The following is a 9,763-nucleotide window of genomic DNA, read 5'->3' as shown; positions in this document are numbered from 1 at the left end:
GTGGAGATCTATGTGATGGGTAAACAACTGCAATATGCTATTGGGAGACATTGTTGAAGGCAAAGGGCTTTTCTTCTTTGATAGTAGCTATAGACCTGTGCTACTTACTCAGCAGTACAATAGCATAACTGAAACAAATTTTTTGGCTCGTAACACTCTGATGAATGAAGTGTGCTACAATAAGATTTTGGATTCAATAAAGTGTGAGAAACAAGCAATGGTCTTTGTGCACTCCCAAAAGGATACTGGCAAGGTTGCTTGCATACTGGTTGAAATGGAATAGAGGAATGGAGAGATTGGGTATACACCATGCTGGCATGTTACGATCTGACGGAAACCTTACAAAGAGAATATTTCCAATTGGCCTAATAAGGTTCTGGAATGCACTGCAATATTAGCGTGGGAGGGGTCGCTTTTCTGGGCAGAGAGAGAGGAGCTTTACTAGCCTGGAGCTTTACCGGCCTGGAGAGGAAAAAAGCAAGACATTCAGAAAGTTCCTATTTTGGACGCTGCTGGTCCTCGTGGGGAAAAAGGTTGTTGATATTCTGGGGGAGGAGAGGGAGAAGTGAGGTAGGACGAAACGTGAAGACGACAGCGCTGAAGTGGTGAGACAAAGCTGATATGGAAGATAGCAGTAGAAGAGACGAGCTTTTCTGAAGTTAAAGGAGGACGAAAGGAAGCACAAAGGTGGACACTGCTGTGAGAAAGGCGACGAAAAAGAAGCTATAGTTGGTGACCTGCAATCAGAGAGGAAGAGACATCATTGGCGAAAGCTGGTGTGGCAGAGGTGACAGAGGATAGGAGGACGATTGCAACAATGAAGCTGCAAAGAACTGGAGTGGACGGAAGAAGAAGACAAAGACGACGGAGATAAAGAAGTAGTGGAGGATGAAGACGAAGACAAAGATGAAGGATGCAGAGAGGTGACGGACATTGCGGATATAGAGGATGGTGCAGAGTACGAAGGGGGAGGACATAAAGTCAACGGCAATATCGTATTCAGAGTAAAATGCAAAAGATCATGATGCCGACAACGAAGTTGCTGCGGTTGAAGAGAGGAAGCTAAAGATACAAGATGACAAAGAGAAACAACGGAGAGGTGATGAGAAGAAACAAACGATGCAGAAGCTATCTGGGAGATGCAATACGACGTCGCAAAGGAAGAGCTGGAGCCACTCGGACAACACTACGGAAACTGACGAACGAGAAGCATTGACGAGCTTTGTGATTTCGAAGGAGAAGAAACGAAGTGATGCTCATGCTAGAAGACGACGATTTCATCCTCCCACCCTTGCCTCTCGAAAGTTGCCCTTGCCTACATTAACATTGATACTTAATTGAAGATAGTTACACAGAGCCGGATTGATTCTCTGTGTGCCCACTGTTTATGATGAAGTCCGACTCTCTAGATAGCTTCTCTTTTGCAATTGTAACAAAGGATGATGGTGAAGTTGATTGGAACCTTTGTTATTATCGTCCTTATGACATGTGCTATTAAGTTGAAACAATGGTAATGCTTGGCTTTGATTCCAAGACTGTTCGGGAAGCGACTGCTCGGGAAGCAACTACAAGCTGCAACTTGTCAGAATTACAATCTGCATGAGCAATGAACTCCCAGTTGTCATTCTCTGCTACCAAGAAGACTTGTTGTTTTTCTTCTTCTCTCGCCCAAATTTCTGCTAATGCTGGATGATATATATCAGAATATGTCTCAAGATTGAAGGCTTCTATTTGAGGATAATAGGATGCCCTTGACACCACAAAGGAGTATTAAAGGAAAAGCCGTTTATTGGAGATGTTCCCAATCAGATGTAGCTGATTATATGTCTCATATTATCCAAAATTGAGGCAACCTTCTTTCAAATTGAATCATGATCTTGCTTGATTGATCTTCTATCCTGAAATTAGTCAAGGTCCTCTGTGTTCGCGACTTTGCTTTCAAAAACCCTTCGACAACGCTCCCCTATTTTCACTACGTTTTCAGTGGTAGCTCTAGCCCAATGATTTCTTGTGTAGTGACTTCAAGGAATAAATCCTAGAGTCTCTTCTCCATATTGTTGCATTTGCCTTACTCCACCATGCATATTGCTACAAGACAATGCATTTTCAGCCAGTTTCTTCTCTTTTCCACATGGTGTCCATTGATTAGTAGCATCCTGCATAGATAATCCAGTACTTACTTCATGCTCATATTCAGCCCAAATACCCAAGAATCCAATTTTCTCTTCAAATTGCAGCAATGCACTAGTGGTATTACCAAGAAACTGACACTTCCTTTTAATTAAGTCAATGATCTCATCATGTAATTCTCGCTTGGTAATGCCAAGCACCTCTCCCAAGGTAAATTCCACCCAACTGTTTAAGATCCATTCTTCAAGAACCTTCTTAAGATCTGTGGCTGTCTCAATGTCGAATTGTAACTTATATCCTGGCTGCTTGCCCTTCTTTTTGCACTCTTGTTTGTTATCGTGTTTTTGCTTCTGACTGACCTCTTCCATAGCATGCTCGGGAGGTGGCTGATTTGCAGCTTTAGACTGATCCACACTTCTTTTTGTCATTCTTTTAGATGTCCCTGCAATATCTTCATCTCTTTTTCATTTTTCTTCCACAAGTACATCCGTGTTTTGTACCTTTGCTAAATATGCTTACACTGAGTATGCATCTACCGGTGATTCCCAACCAGTTATGCCACAAATGTCTTGCCCTGCATGAGACATTTCACTATCAATGACCTTTCTCTTTTCAGTTGCATGTAAAGCATGTGTCCATATTTTAGCCTTTGGACCAACCATCACTTGGCCATGCATTCTATCCAACTGTAGACCAAAAGTAGAAGCATGTACTGCTGCATAAGCATTTCGGACAGCCAAGTCTTCCAACAACTTCTGCATACCTCCCTTTCCAAAATTCAAAGCAAGAGGCAATCCCATTTCTTGTGCATGGATCTTGCCATCTTTCCAAAAGATAAGCTATCGTGACAAGGCCTCCTGATAGGCAGCACAATCCTTTCTCTCGTGCTACAAATTGTCACACCACATACATCTTTTTCCAGGCTTAGGGGCTGCTGTTCGTCCCCTTTTCTCTTGTCCTTTTGCATCCAATTTTGCAACCTTCAATTGAAGATCCCGCATCCCTTTGACCAATTCATCCAAGACATCTTCCCCAACAGAGGGAACAATAGCAGGTACAACCATAGGGTTAGCCACAGAAGTAGGTGGCTTATTGGATACATCAACTATCTTGCCTGTAACAGTGGGCAAGCTAGAGACATGCAATCTTTCTCTTCCTTTATGCTTCTTCACAAGTGCAGTAAACAACTTCCTTGACATGTCTCCACTCTATTTTCAAACTTGTCTCTGTAGTCTGATCCTCCAGCAAATCATCAAGCTTCTCTTGAAGCTCAAGATCAGCTGCCTTATGTACATTTGTACTTTTTCACTTTTTTCTTGTTCTCTCCTCATAGCTCTCCTCACTAGGGGACATATTTGCCTTTAAGTGGGAGGTTGTTGGGGGTAAAGGTGCTTGTGTCTAGCCACATGTATATCAGTTATACTGACAGTACCCGCATATCCACACACCAATATATTGCAGATGGTGGGCACCCATCACTGCCACTTCATTCTTTCTTTCAGTGATATTTGAATAAAGGGAATGCCGGTCACACATTGTGACTATTGGAGTTCCCACATCTTGTGTGTGTCTCTCTCTCACTCTTCTTCTACTATAGCTCTTGCTTCCACTCCGTGCTTCCACTTCAGGGCTCACTCCCTTCACCAGATTTGACTAAAAGCCACTAAATTCTTGGATGATGACATGTACCATATCACTTTTGGTGATTTTGAATGGAATATTACACGCGCTCTTCCTCCTCTACTTGTGTAGTAGTAGTATTTATATTAGCAAGAGCAATACTACTCAATTGCACTTTGATATTGAAATCTAATCCATATAAAAAGCATTGCAGTTGGGCAGCAAATGGAATAGAATAGAGGTTAGCAATTTGAGAAACGCCTCTTTTAGTTTCTAGCATGCTCATGAGGCTCTTAACGTGTCACGTTCAAAACATGCAGCCAATACTATCCATCTCTCTCAAGGAAAACTCTCTTTGAAAGACTACAAATAATAAATCAATTGTGGTTATGGTTTTTACTTCCAAGCCATGATATCACATTACAAGCCATGATATCACATTACAACTCATCCGTTCAGAGTCATGTTGAAAGACTAAGAATAATAAATCAATTGTGGTTATGGTTTTGACTTCCAAGCCATGATATCACATTACAACTCGTCCTTTCAAAGTCATGTTGGAAAACATCATGAGATGTCCTTTGTCCTAAATTTGGTAATTGAACATTAATTTCCAAAACTCATTTATGTGAAGTTCTGCATCTTCCTCTACTAACCCATTAACAATGGGTAGAGAGAAACCTAGGGCTAGCAAATCTAGCATTCGTGTAGGTATTGCAATGGGTTACTCCATCATGATGATCTGATTTACTCTAGGGTTTTGAATTGGTGGGGTTACACTTTCACTCAAAGTAGACTAACTTTTTAGAGAAAGTCTAGGAATGCTAGAGCTTCCTAGTCCCCCTTTGGTGGACTATTTGGGATATTAATTGGGTCAATAACGTTTAGACATTGGACTACTATGCTTAGGAGAATATCACCTAATGATTTCAACTCACTGTCTAGCCCTTTCAACTCTTGCTTCACATTGAATTTTGGCTTGATGTTTCCTATTAGTAAATAATAGGTCAATCTCAATGCTCTTTGTCATAAACTAATTAATTGGTCCCTAACTAACCAAGATTCAAAACTGCTACTTATTAGCATCTCTTGACAAATGCACCACCTATCCGGACCTAAACCAAGTCCAACACTAGCTCTCGGGCTTTAGTTGGGCCTCCTAAGCTCACCAAACCACCCTCGCAGCCTCTTGACTAGGAGCGTCTAGAGACCGTACACTACTCTAAATAAATAACATGTTTGTATCGATTGTAGTCCAACACTTTTTCCCTTTTAAAAGAGAGAGTATCCAAACATATAGGTGCCTAGCACCCCGATTGCAGTCCAATAAATTTTCCCTTTCAAAAGAGGGAGTATCCAAACATATAGGTGCCTAGTACCCCAATTCACATATAAAGAGCTCTCCCTACTAGAATCATGTGGCTCCTATAGCTCTCCTACACCCCAGGGATTGGCCCGAGGATGCAGTGTCTTACACATAGAATAGAAACCTAACAGACTCCTCTCATAATATAAACATAACGATCTAGAAGAATATATATTCCTCACTTAATCAAATTTTCCTAAGATATTAAACTACCCAATAGCAAAGGGGAATCTTAGCTTCTCAATATTGGTTGTCACCTAAATATACAATTGCAATGCATCCATGAGTTTATCTTCTAGTATCACATTTAGATCGCATATGTAAAGTATATGGCATTTCGTGCTCAAATAGCTTAACAAAAACTAGCCAATGTAGAGTGCATAAACAATATTTTCATGTTTTTTTTCTAATCCCATTACGATGTTGCTAAGGAACAATATCGAGTAAACCCATGCTATTGAACCTCTTAAAACTTATATGAACCATATCCTATATGCTAAGATATGTAAAGAAACCAACAACTTAATAAAAATATATTTCCATTTCAGTCCCACATCCCCTATCATTCACATTTAGATTGATTGCACAAATATAGGGCGATTCCGCGATAATTTTCCATAGAAACGAGCTCTAAAACACGTTCTTTAACATATAAATAAAGAAAAACTTAGGCAAACCCTCATGCGTCACCTTCATTATACATTCACAAATATTCTCCTAAATTTTCATAATTTTTTAAGTGTTTTTTTTTCCAAATTTTATCTCTTCTTTTAACCATTTTTCATGAAATTTTTCATTTATTTCAACATAAATTACTAGTTTTTCTAAGTTTTTTGATTTGTATCACTTATGAGAAGTATAATCCATCAGCATATTCAATTTCATGCCATACAAACATCATTTGAATCCCAAAAACTCAAGAAACAATGCCATTTTTCATTAAATCTCGTGTTTTGAGTTTTGGGGTTTTATTATTTTTAGTATACATAAAAGAAAAAGAATGAATTTCTGGCATGTAGACATCAAAAAACATGTTTCAATCATTTGCAACCATTTTCTTGTCATATGCACTAATGATTCATCATAAAAATTAAATAAGGATCACTTACTCAAGAATTCTTATACGTACATCTCATAATTCAAGGAAGTGGAGACATTGACACGATTTCCTAGCCATTGTTGATGCTTCCAAATCATTCGATTTTCCATTATGCTTTCAAACGATCATCCATCACTAATTCATGAAATGAGCCCTTCCTTTCTCTCTCATAAACAACCATATGAACAAGGAATAGGGAGAAGAGAGAAATAGGAGAGAGAAAGATTGGTTTTTTATCTTGTTGAATACTACATAATTCTTCATGATAATTATGGTGCTGAAGAGTGAAAATTTGATGCATCCAATGCCCAAGAATAGTTAGAGAACCATTGGAGGCTAAAAAATCCTTTTTTTTAGGGGGATGGAGGAGACACAAAAAAAAAAATGCCCGGCCCCATGTCATTCCAATTCTTGAAGTTTTACCCTCTCTAAAGCACGATTAAGTCATAATCGACAAATTCACTAGATCAACTTTGGCATTTTCACACTTGATCGAAGTGGTTTCGGTCTGGTTGGAGGGGTAAACAATCACGAGAATTGCGATTCAATTGGACGGGCGGCTTTCTAGCATTGAAATCTATCACCCTACCCTCGGTCACATTCTTTCAAAGTTCCAGATCCAATAGTTGCTTGATAATGCCAAGCCTTGTGGCCATTAAGTGGGGGGTCAAACAGATTTTGATTGACGAATAGACACTTACATTGGATTCCTTGCGTCAAAATACATCTAGAAAAACTCCACCTCCTTGATACATTGAGAATTTAGGCAATCATACCTAGTGTAGCCTCTTTGTATGGAGCAGTTGGGGCTAAGGATATGTAGGTTTGTTGAATCCCATAAGCACAGTGGTGGAAAGTGCTACTTACCTAGAAGACTATAAATCATTGTACTTGCCTATCATTTGAATGCAATTTATCATATACTTTGTCCTTTCACTCAGTGTCATTGTCCATGCATGCAAAATTGTATTATGAGTCCAAGCTTCCATCTTGAAACCTTATTCACTTGTGTGACAATCATTCTCTCTAAGTCTATGTCATCATGAGATTATTCTTTGTGTTTAATCCTCCATAGCCATGCTCTAGATCCATGCTTCTCAACATGGTATCAGATCCATGGTGAGCATGGATCAAATTAGTAAACTTCTCTCTCAGCTCCTCTTCACTCCACTTAGTTCAATCTTAGCTCAAGAGCTCATTTCTCACCTCCATCTTCATTCTTCTTTTCATGTTTGCCATAGCCAACACGACCTGCCTTACTTGGAGCAATCAAATCTCCTCATACAAGAAATATCTCAGCTAACTTTATTCTTAGAATTTGTTCCTATACTCAAGGTGTCATTATTCGCATTTCATAGCCTAGCATTGGCTGCTCTATGCACTATTATTGTGTAACTCGAAGTTCGCTGCCATTTTTATGCCTCTCTGTGATCATAAGGCTTGATCTCTTTGCAAGTGATGGGATTGACTTTGTGACTTTAGATCAATTGAAGCTTGCCTTATAAGCTTTCTCCACCTAAAATATTTTGTCGATTGATCCATCTCACGTGTTGAGATCAATAAAGAACCAGTCGACTTGCTTGCCAACCCTAATCCACCATAGCTCACTCAAGCTTCAAGCTCATCTTTTACTTCAATCTCTTACTTCCTTCAGCTCAAATTTGTCAATGCCACTCTATTCTACTACAACACTTAGTATCCAGCTAGGAAAGCACAACAAATTAGCAAGTGCTCCAACATCAAGATCTAACACCAAAGGTTCAACTACATAGTATCTAATGTTATTGAACACTACTACCACTTGTGCTCCTCAATACACTCAAGCTCAAATTTCTTGTTGATATATTATTATTTATTTATTGCTACTCCATCACTTCAAATCAACAAGGAGGGGATTCAAGATTCAACTTGGAGACTTGGAGATTCAAGAACAAGCTAGTATCTTTTGATACTAAATAGTGTTGTTTAGCACTAATGCTTCTTGTGTCCTTTGTCACAATAATTTTCAACTGATTTGTTGATTTAATCTTAGAGATTTGGTGTTGATTTTCTATTGTTTTAGTCACTCGAGGTTTCATTCCTGGCAAACACGCATAAAGCTTATCCTGATGAAGAAGGGCCTATGGGCCCTCACTAATGGACAAGAGAAGAGGCCCCAAGAGGCAAATCTTGTAGTTGCCTAAGCACAAAAGTGAGGACAAGGTTCAAGACATCATAAATCTTGAACTAGATGATAGCTATATCCACCATGTGGATACCTGTGACATGTCCCATGACACTTAGAAAAGATTAGATACTCTTTTTGGTGGATAATCAAAGTCTTCAAGTGTAAACCCCAGCTTGAGATGGAAGAAAAAGAAGTAAAATATAGAGGCAATGGAAGAAGCAAGACAGAGAACAAGCAAAGGTGCAAGGATGGCCTCTAAAATCAAGCTAAGGCAAAAGTGCATTTTTAAGTGAAAGGCACCCCAAACTTTTTGTAAAAGAGCAACAGGCTCCCTCCTATGAAAATTGTAAAATGGTAGACGAGCATAAACTAAATAAATAGGCCAAGTAGAAGGGAATGGAAAAATGACCTTGCCACAATGGCCGGTCATGTAAAAAAGGGGATGGGTGCCCATGGGATTCTAGGGCATGTATATAAAGTTCAAAAAGTGAATGAGAGCTCATTCTTTGGTGTGTGGCAATAAGAGACTCTTCTTCTTCTCTTCTTCTCTTCTCTTGCTTTCTTGTGTATGCTTGAGAGAGTGTGTGTGAGTGTGAGGGAGTGAGTGTGTGAGGGTGAGGGATGAAGGAGGTGAAGCTTTCCACCATCTCCTCTCCTCTCCTCTCCTCTCCTCTTCTCTTCTCTTCTCTTCTCTTCTCTTCTCTTCTCTTCTCTTGTGTGCGACTATAGAGGATGGATCTTAGAGGTGGAGGCTTGATTATGCTTGAGCTTGCATCAAGAATCATGGAGCTACCAGTGTGCTTGAGGGAGGAGGCAACTCATTTGGGCATTGAGGTAAGCTCATTACACCTCGATAGGATCAAAGGGACATTGGCTAGGTGAGAGATAGCCATAGGTGCTCACTTGAAACGCTTGAATGAATAAGCGGTCCATGGGTCCTGGCGGTTGAGCATGAGCTCCCTACATTTTGGTTCCATTGCTGGGACAAATGAATTCAAGCTTGAGTGCTTGCATGCTTCAAATCGAGCAATAAAGTAAGGGTTTCATCCTCGAATCGGAGCTTAAGATAGGTAGGAATTTTTGGGTTTTTAATCTTCACAACAAGTAAGTATTTTGGTTATTTTGATGGTTTGATGATTAGGAGAGTAGGAGAATTAAGTTCAGTGCTTTGATTTTAATTCTTGTTACATTTAGAGTAGGTTAGGATTAAGAAATCGAATTGGAAAAGCATAGGGTTTGCTGCAATAAAATAGGCTGGAGCAGGGCACAAATCAAGAAAAATGGGAAAGAAAGAGTAATCAAGGGGAAAGTGAGGGATTAAGAGTGGCAAGTCCTTTGCTAGGAAGGGGGTTTAAGAGGCAAGAGGCCAAGGGAGAGATCA

This window comes from Lygodium microphyllum, chromosome 27, assembly GCF_053477565.2.
Source record: "Lygodium microphyllum isolate KBCC chromosome 27, Lygodium_microphyllum_v1.1.10, whole genome shotgun sequence".
In the NCBI taxonomy this organism is placed as follows: Eukaryota; Viridiplantae; Streptophyta; class Polypodiopsida; order Schizaeales; family Lygodiaceae; genus Lygodium; species Lygodium microphyllum.
The sequence above is the reverse complement of the archived record's forward strand: the minus strand, read 5'-3'. Positions refer to the sequence as shown.